This window comes from Solanum verrucosum, unplaced genomic scaffold (assembly GCF_900185275.1).
Source record: "Solanum verrucosum unplaced genomic scaffold, falcon-dt-bn FXZP01000152.1, whole genome shotgun sequence".
In the NCBI taxonomy this organism is placed as follows: Eukaryota; Viridiplantae; Streptophyta; class Magnoliopsida; order Solanales; family Solanaceae; genus Solanum; species Solanum verrucosum.
The window spans coordinates 241,643-254,481 of NW_026020179.1; the positions used below are offsets into that span (position 1 = coordinate 241,643).

The following is a 12,839-nucleotide window of genomic DNA, read 5'->3' on the forward strand; positions in this document are numbered from 1 at the left end:
ATTAAACACACACACACACACATATATATATATATATATATATATATATATATATATATAACTACACGATCAACAGAAGTTTAATTTCATAAATTTAATTTATCGATCAAGTTAATTTTTTAATTTATTTTAATATAAACTCACCTCTTGAGGTTGATTTTATATATATATATATATATATATATATATATATATATAACTACACGATCAACAGAAGTTTAATTTCATAAATTTAATCTATCGATCAAGTTAATTTTTTAATTTATTTTAATATAAACTCACCTCTTGAGGTTGATTTTATTAATTAAACACACACACACACATACACACACACACACACACACATATATATATATAACTGCACGATCAACATAAGTTTAATTTCATAAATTTAATTTATCGATCAAGTTAATTTTTTAATTTATTTTAATATAAACTCACCTCTTGAGGTTGATTTTATTAATTAAACATATATATAATTTAACTACACATCAACAGAAGTTTAATTTAATAAATTTAATTTATCGATCAATTTAATTTTATAAATTTAAATTATATAACTCCTAATTATATAAATTTAATTTTATTGATCAACAAAAGTTTATCAATATCAAATTTAATATATAAATCTCCTTGAATTGATCATCGGTATTTATTTAATTGATAATGTATTTTATATCTAAACCACTAGTATATAAGACTTGATTTGTTAAACTACTCGAGGAGTATATAATTAATCAACGTATTTCAAACTCCGATGAAGTATCCTTTACATGTCATCATAATTAGGAGGTGATAACTACACTTGACATCCATTCAATTAGATCGAACGTGTATAATAATACTATCTCGCATTTCATACTCGAATGGATTATATGTAAGCTCTTCATCTCTACATCATGACATGAGATATTAAGTTCATCATTAGACGACGGACTGATAGAATTTGTACATTACTCTAGAAATATAAGTATAATTATCTCCTAATTCATATCAACGTAGTTTCATACTCTAAATATGGATTATAGATATTTTTTTATTTATTCCACGAATTCTAACTTTTTATTTATAAAAGTATACAAAATTGTTACACTTTTTGAACAATTAATTGTAGGTGTAAAATGAAACTTTAGTATTATGCACAATAGCAAAATTATGATTATTAATAGGAATATTTTAAACAAACCGACCTCCGGATGTCGCTTTTATTAAAAGTAATTAGATTTAATAAAAAATACCGACGTCATGAGGTCGGTATCACATTAAATTTTAAGATAAATAAAAGTAATCATGTTAATTAAATAATATTGACATCGGGAGGTTGGTATATTTTATTAAATTATTTTTTAACTTGTATAAAACCGTCATTCGGAGGACGATTTATTTAAAATATTAATTTATTACATACTATTTAATTTTACCGACTTTCGGAAGTCGGTATTATAATTTTTTTGTTTTTTTATTATACACAAAATCTTCCTCCGGAAGACGATTTAAATAAAATTAAATCAAAATAGAAAATGATATCGACATCAAGAGGTCGGTTTTTATTGTAATTCATTTTTTGGGAAATATTCCGACCTCCTGGGTCGGAATTTGGTTTTCTCGCTTTATTTTGCATAAAAATTTCATATCAACGTAATTTTATTTATAAAAGTATACAAAATTGTAAACAATTAATTATAGGTGTAAAATGAAAATTTAGTGGGAACATTTAAACAAACCGACCTCCGGATGTCGCTTTTAAAAGTAATTAGATGAAATAAAAATACTGACCTCCAGATGTCGCTTTAAGTAATTAGATGAAATAAAAATACCGACCTCATGAGGTCGGTATTTTTATTCCATACTCCCTCCGTTTCACAAAGATTGATCTGGTTTGACTTGGCACGGAGTTTAATATTAAGGGAAGACTTTTGCCATATCATCACAAATATATATAAACTACCGATTATGCCCTTCAGTGAAGTAAATGAACTTGTGAAAAGAAGAGAAAGTGAATGGATACGTGTTAATACCAAAAAGAAAGTTCAAATACTGTACACAATTATGACATCTCTAGCATGTTGTCTCATTTGCATTAAATGTGTGTCCATTTTTTATTTTCTTTAAGTTTGTCATTTCTCTATCATAAAATCATTCTTCAATTTTCTTTTTTTAATTTAGTGTCTTATCCAATTCTCTCTTTTTCTTGAAGAGCAAAGCTTATCTTAGTGAAGATTAGCAATGTTAAAAAAAAATCAACAATTACAGGTTGATTTATTTATTTATTTCAACAATTACAGGTTAATTTATTGGTTTTTGTATTCTTTTATATTCTAGATTATTTCTTTTATATTCTTCTTTATTTTAAAAAAGATTACTCATGATTTCCTAGTCTACATAGCCTCCAACAATGATTAAAGATTTTGGAGGGTAAATTTTCGTTTCCCTCCATGGAGCCAAATAATTTTAATTTATTGATAATAAGGTTATGTATTTATAGTGATGCTGAGATTTTTTACCCTTTGTACATACAAAAACAATGAACTCACAATTAAATCCAACTACAGTAAATTCAAGACTATATTGCAAGGATCGTCAAGCTATTGGTGAATGGCTTTTGAAAGAAAGCAAAGCAGGGCGTCTTCGATATGGGTCTGTAAAGCAAGCTGCAGAGTTATTTCACACTTCGAAAAGTACGATCAAATGAATTTGGAGACAAACAAGATTATCTCTTGATAATGGAACTACATTAAATCTTTCACCGAGACTTGTTGGTACAGTTGGGAGAAAACGAATTCAAATCGATTTTAATCGAATAAAAGAAATTCCTCTTTATCGTCGAACAAATATTCGATCTTTAGCATGTGCGGTCAACGTGTCAACATCAACTCTTTTTCGACGTATCAAAGAAGGTGCTATAAGGGCGCACACAAATGCTATAAAGCCTCATCTGACAGAGAATAATAAAAAGGTAAGGGTTCAATTTTGTTTATCAATGCTTGATCCGGATACTCTTCATTCGAATCCAAAATTTTCAGATATGTTCAATTATGTTCACATAGATGAAAAATGGTTTCTTCTATCTAAGAAATGTGAACGGTACTATCTCCTCCCAGAAGAACTAGAGTCTAATCCATATAGATCATGTAAAAGTAAGAACTTCATCACCAAAGTTATGTTCATGGCTGCTGTTGCACGTCCTAGATTTGATCAAAATGGAGTTGAATTGTTCTCGGGAAAAATAGGGATATTTCCTTTTGTGGTCAAGGAGGCAGCCAAGCGGAATAGCAAAAATCGAGCTACAGGAACTTTGGGAACAAAACCTATTTTATCTGTGACTAAAGATATCACAAGGGATTGGTTGATCGAAAAAGTTCTTCCAGCAATTAGATCAAAATAGCCAATTTCAGAGTCAAATACTCCCCATTTTCATCCAACAAGATAACGCAAGACTTCATATTGATATAAACGATATGGAATTTAACGAAGTTGCTCGAGAAGGTGATTTGATATCAGACTTTGCTTTCAGCCTCCTAATAGCCCAGATTTAAATGTTTTAGATCTTGGATTCTTTAGAGCCATTCAATCTCTTCAATATCAAAAGGCTCCTTTAACCATTGATGAGTTGATAAATGCAGTTGAAACATCTTTTAACGAAATGAAATGGGAGCGACTCAATCACGTGTTTCTAACTTTGCAAGCTTACATGATTGAAGTGATGAAAGCTAAAGGAGGGAACAACTATAAAGTGCCACACATGATGAAAGAAAGATTAGAACGAGAAGGAAATCTTCCGATTCAACTTTCTTGTGATATTGACATTGTCAATGAAGCTAATGCTCTGCTTCAAGTGTGATATGAAATATATGTATGTCAATCCTAATAGGAGTTGGTGCAGCCTCTTTTTTGGTATAAGATCATATATGTAGATGATCTTTTTTTTGTATAAGCTCCTACATGGCTGGCCTTTTTTATCTTATTTTATGTAAATTTCTACATTTAAAATTAATGTAATTTTATCTCTCAATTGAAGAGATTAATGTACACAAAGAAATTATTCATATTATGAGTGTTTTTAAATTTGATGGTCTCAACTAAGCCTTTTGATAATTCAGTAGTGATATGCACTTGAATATTCCTATGATGGTGTTAATAAGAAAATTTCTTTGTTGAAAAATTATGAATTGGTACTATCCTAAGTATTGCACTAGAAAAAAAATGAAAAAGACAAAAAATTAGGAAAGAATAAAATAGAAAGAAGAAGTTAAAAGTGGCAAAGTTAACAATTTAATTGGTTGTACTTTTAAATGATTACCGTATTTTCCATCCAATAAAAAATATTAATCTGACATGTTTTTATATCAGTGGGTCCATGCTTAGTGAATTTTTAAATTGATGGTAAGGGTATTATTGGAATCAAAAAATTTAGGTGTTGCCATAAAAGGAAATGGGTCATTTATTTTGAAACAGACTAAAAAGGAAAGGAGGTCAATCTTTTTGAAACGGAGGGAGTACTATTTAATTTTACCGACATTCGGAAGTCGGTATTATAATTTTTTTTGTTTTTTTATTTTACACAAAACCTAAAATATTTAATTGAGAAAAAATTCCGACCTCAGGAGGTCGGAATTTAAATACCGACCTCATGAGGTCGGTATTTTATATTAATTTATTTTTCATACTATTTAATTTTACTGACATACGGAAGTCGGTATTACCTAAAATATTTCTCAATTTTATTTTTTATATTTAATTGAGTAAAAATAAAATATTGTTATTTATTTATTTGTTTAATACTGACATCAAGAGGTCGGTTTTTATTGTAATTCAATTTTTCCGGGAAAAATTTAGACCTCCAGAGGTCGGAATTTGGTTTTCCCGCTTTATTTTGCATAAAAACGGACTACTTGTAAATACCAACCTCCAGAGGTCGAAAATTACTGACCTCCATTTGAGGTCGGAAATTTTTAGGTCGGTATTCATTGTTTTTTTAGTAGTGAAGGCGAATTCTAACGTTGGTCACCGTTAAAAAGACTTCTAAAAGAAAGAATTATCAATGCATGCAACAACACTATTGAAGAATTGCTTAGTTACTATTCATACTTTGTTAATCGTTTATGGTTCCCACAATCTTAGTTATGAAATTTATCTACTCATTATCTCAAAAACACAATCAAAATCTATTAAAATAAATATGCTTGTGTTTATCATAAAAAGTTAAGAACAATAGCTAAACTATCTTTTATTAATCACGAATACAAATATATAAAAAGGAAAAGAAAGAATAAACCACAATTCTCCAACCTTCACGGCGGCTCTTCCAGAATTCCTAAGCTAGAAGAAAATTTATATTGTGTATTATTTCTTGATTCTTGGCTCCCTAAATAATTATTTCTATTCACTATTTATAGATGTAGAAAACCCTAAATAAAATAATTGAGTGCAAATTAAATTAGGAATCCAAAACCAAAAAGGAATTGGATTCCTTTATTTTATCGCCGAGTGAACAATGGTACTGCTGCCTCAACATAATTCCGCACAATTCACTTGCTGCCACGTGGAAGCAGCAAGAAGCAAGCGTAAGAATTGAAATTCCACAATTTGCAGCCGCCATTTCCTTATATATATAAATATATTATTTTATTAAATTTAATTCATTAAGCTGTCTGTTTGATTTCTTTCTTCAACCTTCTATCTTTAATTCGTTTTAGCTCCAAACTTTTTCATTTTTCCACCAATTTAATCCTACAAATAAAATATACCATTTAACACAATTCATAAAATTCATGCTCAAAAAGGATAAATATAAATAATAAATGTGAGGTATATAATGATTAAAAATATGTATTTTGGCCTCACATCAGTGATCTTCTTATTCTCGTTTGTCTTCGTCAAATAATTGTTGATCCTCTTCTTGGTCACTTAACTCGAGCCACCTCCTCCCCTGATGCTTGGACCAAAATAGAGTCTATGTTTCAGTCACAGACAGGTGCTCGAGTCATGCAATTAAAATCTCAACTTCAAAACCTTTCTAAAGGCAATCTATCCATTCTAGAGTATTTTGAGAAGAAACGTGCAATTGTCGATTCTCTAGTAGAAAGTTTGTACTTTGTACAAGATGACGACTTTATCTCTTTTGTTATTAATGGCCTTGATTCTTCATATGGAATTTTCAAGGCTACATTTAATATGCGTTCTGGACTTATCACTCTTGAAGAACTGTTTGGACTCCTTTTTCAAGAAGAAGAACGCTTAACCGAAGAACGTCTCTCTACTACCATTAACACTCAATTTGGCTCCGCTCCTTCTCATGCTATGTTAACACAAAGTTCATCCCTTCTTCAACCCACTCTACCCCCTCAACACAAACCAATCTTCTATTCTTGGCCAGTCCCCGCTCTCTAATTATTTAGCCCATAATTCTCCAAATCATGCTCAATCTATGGTACTCCAACAATATCCACATTCCTCTTGGTTAAATAATCGTCCATCCAAGCGTCGTGTGCAGTGTCAAATATGTGGTAAAACTAATCATGATGCTCATAATTGCCACAATTGCTACAATGAAAAAGATTTTCCACCAATAAGGCAGCCACGTTGCGGTCAACTCCCAAACAAGCACATCTTGTTTCCCTGCCTAAACTTTGATTCGGGTGCCACACATCACGTGACCTCGGACCTGGCTAACCTCTCCTTACAGACTTACACTGGCAATGATGGTTTAGCGGTTGGTAATGGTATGAAAATTCCTATTTCGCACATTGGCTCTTCAATTTTGTCTACACACTCTCGGCCCATTCATCTTAATAATATTTTGCATGTCCCTCAGATTTCCAAAAAATTACTTAGTATTTCTAAAATAACTCGTGATAATAATATCTATATGGAATTTCATCCTTATCACAGAGCAGGAAACTTCTTCGAGGAACACTTGATGGTGACCTTTACCGCCTTCAACCTTCATCACCTCATTCTCAGACTTCCCCACCTTCAGTATTCCTTAGTGAAAGCACTTCTCTTGTTGGTTGGCACCGTCAACTGGCTAATCCAAATGAAGCTCTTCTTCAACGGCTTGTGTCTAACTTTAGGCTAGCTATTTCTGATTCTTATTTTTCCTAATGTTTGTGAACCTTGTCAACTAGGCAAGAGTCGACGTTTACCTTTTTCCCATTCCCATGTTTCTAGCAGTAGTCTTTTTCAATTAATTTATTCCGATGTTTGGGGACCTTCCCCCGTTCCTTCTATTAATGGATTTTCTTTTTTTTATTCATTGATAATTGCACCAAATTTATTTGGATATATTTTATGTCACATAAATCTCAAGTCTTTCAACTCTTCACTCAATTCAAATCTTTAATTGAAACTCAGTTTGGAACTAAAATAAAATCAGTACAAACTGATTGGGGAGGTGAGTATCGTAATGTATCATCCTTTTTACAAAATCATGGTATTCATCATTGTATCTCTTGTCCTTATACACCTCAACAAAATGGCGCATTGTAACGCCGAAATCGAATTATAATTAAAAAATGACTCGCTCTTCTTTCTCATGCTTCTCTTCTTTTTCAATTTTTGGGAGCATGCATTTCATACTGCTACATACTTATCCAATATTATCATATATTCTTCTCTATCCTTCAAATCACCATATGAATTACTTTACAACAGTCCTCCTCATTACGATTTTCTCAAAACTTTCAGTTGCCTTTGTTATCCCTTTCTTCGTCCCTAAAACAATCATAAAGTTGATTTTTCGTCTCTTCCATGTATATTTATAGGGTGTAGTTCTCATCACAAAGGTTACATTTGTTACCATGTCGCGTCTTCCTGAATTTATATTACTTGTCATGTTGTGTTCGATGAAAATACTTTTCCTTATTCCTCCATGCTACCAATCGCAAAATCCTCATCTCCCTCGTCACATTCCAGCAACTCATCCCTTTCTTTACTCGATCAAGCTTCCTAACATATAGTGCGTTCACATTCTCCTACACACCTCATCGTACTGTAATACAAACTTACCCTCTACTGTACCCCATCAGTCTCCTCCACAAGTAGAACATACACCACCTACTGACCTACGTGAGCATCTACCATCTACTGGTTCCTCTTACCCGATCACAACTCCATCATATTTTCGCCTTTCAGATACCTCTCACCATCACATGGTTGTTCGAAGTAAAACAAAATCTTTAAAACCAAAAGCTCTTATAACATATCGCCATTATCTTTCTCTTGATCCCTCTTTCATTCCAGAACCTACAACTTATCATCAAGCCTCCAAATTTCCTGAATGGCACCATGCTATGCAGTCAGAATTGTTAGCTCTTATGCGAAATAAGACTTGGATATTTGTTCCACCACCGTCTAACTCTAACATAGTTGGTTGTAAATGGGTCTACAGGATTAAAAGGAAAGTTGATGGATCAATTGAACGTCACAAAGCTCGCCTTATAGCTAAAGGCTTTCACCAAGAGAAGGGTGTTGATTACTTCGATACATCTAGTCCTGTTGTTATGCCCACAACCATTCGGCTTATCCTATCTCTAGTTGTGACAAATAAGTGTCTTATTCGACAACTTGACATTAATAATACCTTCGTAAATTGTGATCTCTTTGAACAAGTATTTATGGAGCAACCAAAAGGATTCGTTGATCCTCATCGGCCGCATTTTGTATGCAAATTGAACAAGGCCATATATGGCCTCAAGCAAGCACCACGTGCTTGGTTCAATAAGTTAAAGGTTTTTCTTCTCTCCATTGGCTTCCGTTCTTGTTTTCTTTACTCCTCTCTTGTTGTGCAGCAGGCTTCTAACCACATAACATATGTTCTTGTTTATGTGGATGACCTTATTATAACTGGCAGTGATAGTGATTTTATCACTACATTTATTCACTCTCTTAATCAACAGTTCTCTCTTAAGGATCTTGGTTCATTAAATTATGTTCGTGGTGCTGAGGTGACTCCAACATCAGATGGGAATATTTTATCTCAAGGCAAGTACATTTCGCGACTTACTTCGTCGCACTAACATGGTTGATGCTAAGCCCATTTCTAGTCCGACTGAACCTGGATCTCGACTTATTATTTTTGGTGATCCTCTGTCTGATGCTCATTTATATTGTAGTGTCGTTGGTGCCCTTCAATATGTTACTATCACTAGGCCAGAAATATCTTATGCAGTCAATCGAGTATGTCAATTTATACAATCACCCGCCATTTCTCATTGGTCAGCTGTCAAACGCATACTTCGATATCTAAAATGATCTCTCTTCCTATGACTAGTCTGGTAGCCTTTTCGGATGCTGGATGGATCTCTGACCTTGATGATAGTCGCTCCCAACATGGTTTTGCACTATTTTATGGAGGTCACTTGATCAGTTGGTCTTCTCGAAAAACAAAAGGTTGTAGCCCGCTCAAGCACTGAAGCCGAGTATAGTGTTTTAGCTCTGGCAACTACTGAATTAATTTGGGTACAACAACTTATCAGTGAACTGCATGCTCCTCTCATTGCACCTCCCATAGTTCTTTGTGATAATCTTAGTGTACAGTTTTTATCTCAGAATCATGTCATCCATCAACGGTCAAAGCATATTCGACTTGAATATCACTTTGTCCGAGAGATGGCTGAAGATTAATCTTTCGTGGTTCGCTATCGGTTCCTCAACCTTAGATCCAAGCTCATGGTTCAATCAGAGCATGATCTTGCATGGGGCTATTAGAGACCATCACCAATTTGAATTCAAATATTGTAGTTAATTTTAAATTAAATTGTCGTAGCTTATTCTTTGTAACAAAGGATTACTCTTCCTTTAGAATATGTATTAGATTAGGACTCTTATACTTATCGTCATTATGTACAAAATCTATAAATACAAAACAAATACGGCAGAACAATAATCTGCTCTTATTTTCTCAAAAGTTTCTCATACTTATTCTTTACAACATACAATTTAGAGTATCATTTTGTTATTTATAATATGTTCCTTAAAACAAACTCTTAATTTTCACTTGTGTCATTACCACCACTTGTCTGTTTTAGTTAAAAACAAAAGTTGTTTTAAAATTTATTTTTATAAATAAGGTAAGAGTGTGTTAACCATTTTACTCCATCCGTTCATCAATAATTGTTTAGTATACTAAAAGTGATTGTCCAACAATATTTGGTTAGTTTAGAAAATCAAGATATAAATTACCTTTTGTGTCTATTTATTCTTGCTTTTAAATACTCTTTTTGTTCCTTTTTATATGTTACCCCTTTCTATAAATAGTTGATTCATAATACTTGTCATTTCATAAAATCAATGCATAAATTAGCATATTGTTCCTTTTTTACCCTTGAGAGTTATTAGCCTTGAAAATATGCATTTTACCAACTTAGAAAAGCTAAGTAAATGATCCATGTCATTGGTTAAATTAATTAATCAAAATAAATTAATTCATATTCATTGATTGAAAACTTGAGTTCCAAAAAAATTAAATAGGGAAGAAGGGTAAAGTTATATAATTTCTTAATGCAAGTGCAAAGTAAAAATGTGACATATAAAAAGAAACGGATGAAGTACTATTTATCATCTAAAACATTTTCTCAAAACATTAAATTTAAAAAAGTAAAAGAAAAAAATAGTAATATTCCTCATATTATTTATTGTTTCTTATAAAGTCTGTTAAGTAAATAATAAACAATTATATTATTTAGCAGAGAGTATTAACAAATTATGGGTGATACAATCAAGTTTGAGAGCATTGCATTAAGTATATATTGTGATGGGGACCTTGAGACTTGTGCATGTTCTTTACTCTCTCCATTACTTTTTAATTAGTATTATATATGGGTAATGTTAAATAGCCAAAAAATTTAGCTAGAATTTAACTAAAAATTTTTAAAAATAAAATAATATAAGTAAAATATTATTTTGGACAAAAGAATTTTCCAATATATATTACATTTTTCAAGATTCAATGTGACTAAATTTTAAATCTAAATTAAATTGATTTTATATTTCTTAATAAAAACTAAAATATTCAAAAGTTATATAAAAAGTGATAAGAGTAATATATTTGTTACTTCCATCAATATAAAACAAATATTTGAAAGCTCAAAGAGATATTTAGTGTAATAAGTTTTATTCAAAGTTATTTACATCCTTTTCTAATGTTTCCTATATTTATTCTAGAAACAAATTGAACAACCAAAAGTATGACGCATCCTTTTAAAAAATTATTTAATTCCACGAATCATTAATTTGCGATATTACCGTTTGTTTTCCTCAATAATTCTCATAGAAGTAGAAATAATTAATATTCTCATATGCTCATTATGTGATCTATTTTTTCCCTATTTTTTTTTAATTTATATCAAAAAAATAAATAAATAGTGTAATTAAATAACAATCAAACTTTATATCTCTTTTAAAATTATACTAGATAACAAGTTTCAAAATCTTGTTTTTAAATAAGCTGTGTTAAATCAATTGATAACACATAAGATGAAATAGAGTGAGTATGAAAAGCCGATAAGGTAAGTTTAGAAGAAAATAAAAGACAAATACCTTTTTTGGACTTCAATAATTTTAATTATTTTGAATTTTAATAGTTTTTGTAAGATTCCTTTAAAATTAATTATCTAATTTAGATTGTAAAATATAATCTAAAATATTATAAATCTTTGTCCCAAAGGATTGAAATTTCATCAAACTCTAAAGACGGATTTCTCTCAAAATTTCAAATGGGATCTTTTATGAAGAGAGGTAGATGTAATGATGATTGTAATTTGTTATTTTCTGAAATTGGGGATAAAAATTGAAGATAATTGTTATTACATTGTTTCACCTAATTTTTTTGTGGTTTCTAAGCTCCGACTAAATTCCACTTCCAACGGAATTTTCATCATATCAAAATTCAAACCCAAAACTTCTAATTAAGAATGAAGCACTTCCATACTCATATTATAGATTATTTAATCTAATCAAAATTAGAAGAATTTAACAAAAAAAATCAAATTCAGAAGAAGAGAATGTAGCAGGAGACAGGTAACAAGATGCAATCGGAAATGCACCATGCTGTTTAATACTGACAAGTTAATTTATGCTTCGGAAACTTGAACATCCCTCACTTTATTACAAAGAGAGTTCACCATAAGAAGCAACACGTTTTTAACAACCAAAATGATATTCAAAAAGTTTTAGAAAATAAAAGTTGAATAGATCTAAACATGTAACAATCCAACAATTGAGTAAACTAACAGAAAATCAGTTCACCACATATAAGATATAAAATAGTTGGTATTGAATTCAATTTATGCTTCCCTTGACACGTCCATTGAATATCATTAAATCAATGCACGCAACGCCTCGGAAAGCAATGCTTCACAAACAAAAATTGATCAAACTACATTGGATTGGATTGAAGTACCATAAGTAACCCTGAGGGGTAGCTCAGCTGGTAAAGGCCTGGGACAAAGTCCTTCAGGTCGTCGGTTCGAGCCCCAGCAGGGCCACTGGAGGCATTACAAACCGGCCGCGTCTCCAGGGCCCCGTGGAACTAACCGTGGTGGACCCGCCTTGAAACAGCGGGACCCGGTGGGTACAGCTAGTCGGGTTCGCAAAGCGACGCCCGGAAACCACGGTAAAAAAAAAAAAAAAAAAAGTACCATAAGTAAAAATAAGAAGAAAGAAAGAAAAAAACACACTCTTGGAAGATTTTCACAGTGGTATGAAGTGTAGCTTTGCATCCCTTAAATAAGATAGCACAGATTCGGATGAAACCCTAGTTGTTGTCAAATGTTTGGGCCTCGGGCTTAAAACTGGCCCAGATAAACTATCTACTGACTCACTTGATCCAAACAACAGTG

General features: G+C 31.6%; 1 non-coding gene across 1 annotated transcript; it reads right to left on the reverse strand.

Annotated features, from left to right (window-relative positions):
- Positions 1-12,000: 12,000 nt before the first annotated feature.
- LOC125829158 (small nucleolar RNA snoR137) lies at positions 12,001-12,135 on the reverse strand. Its single transcript, XR_007443083.1, has one exon. It is a non-coding gene; the product is annotated as a small nucleolar RNA snoR137 (small nucleolar RNA).
- Between the last annotated feature and the right edge of the window lie 704 nt (positions 12,136-12,839).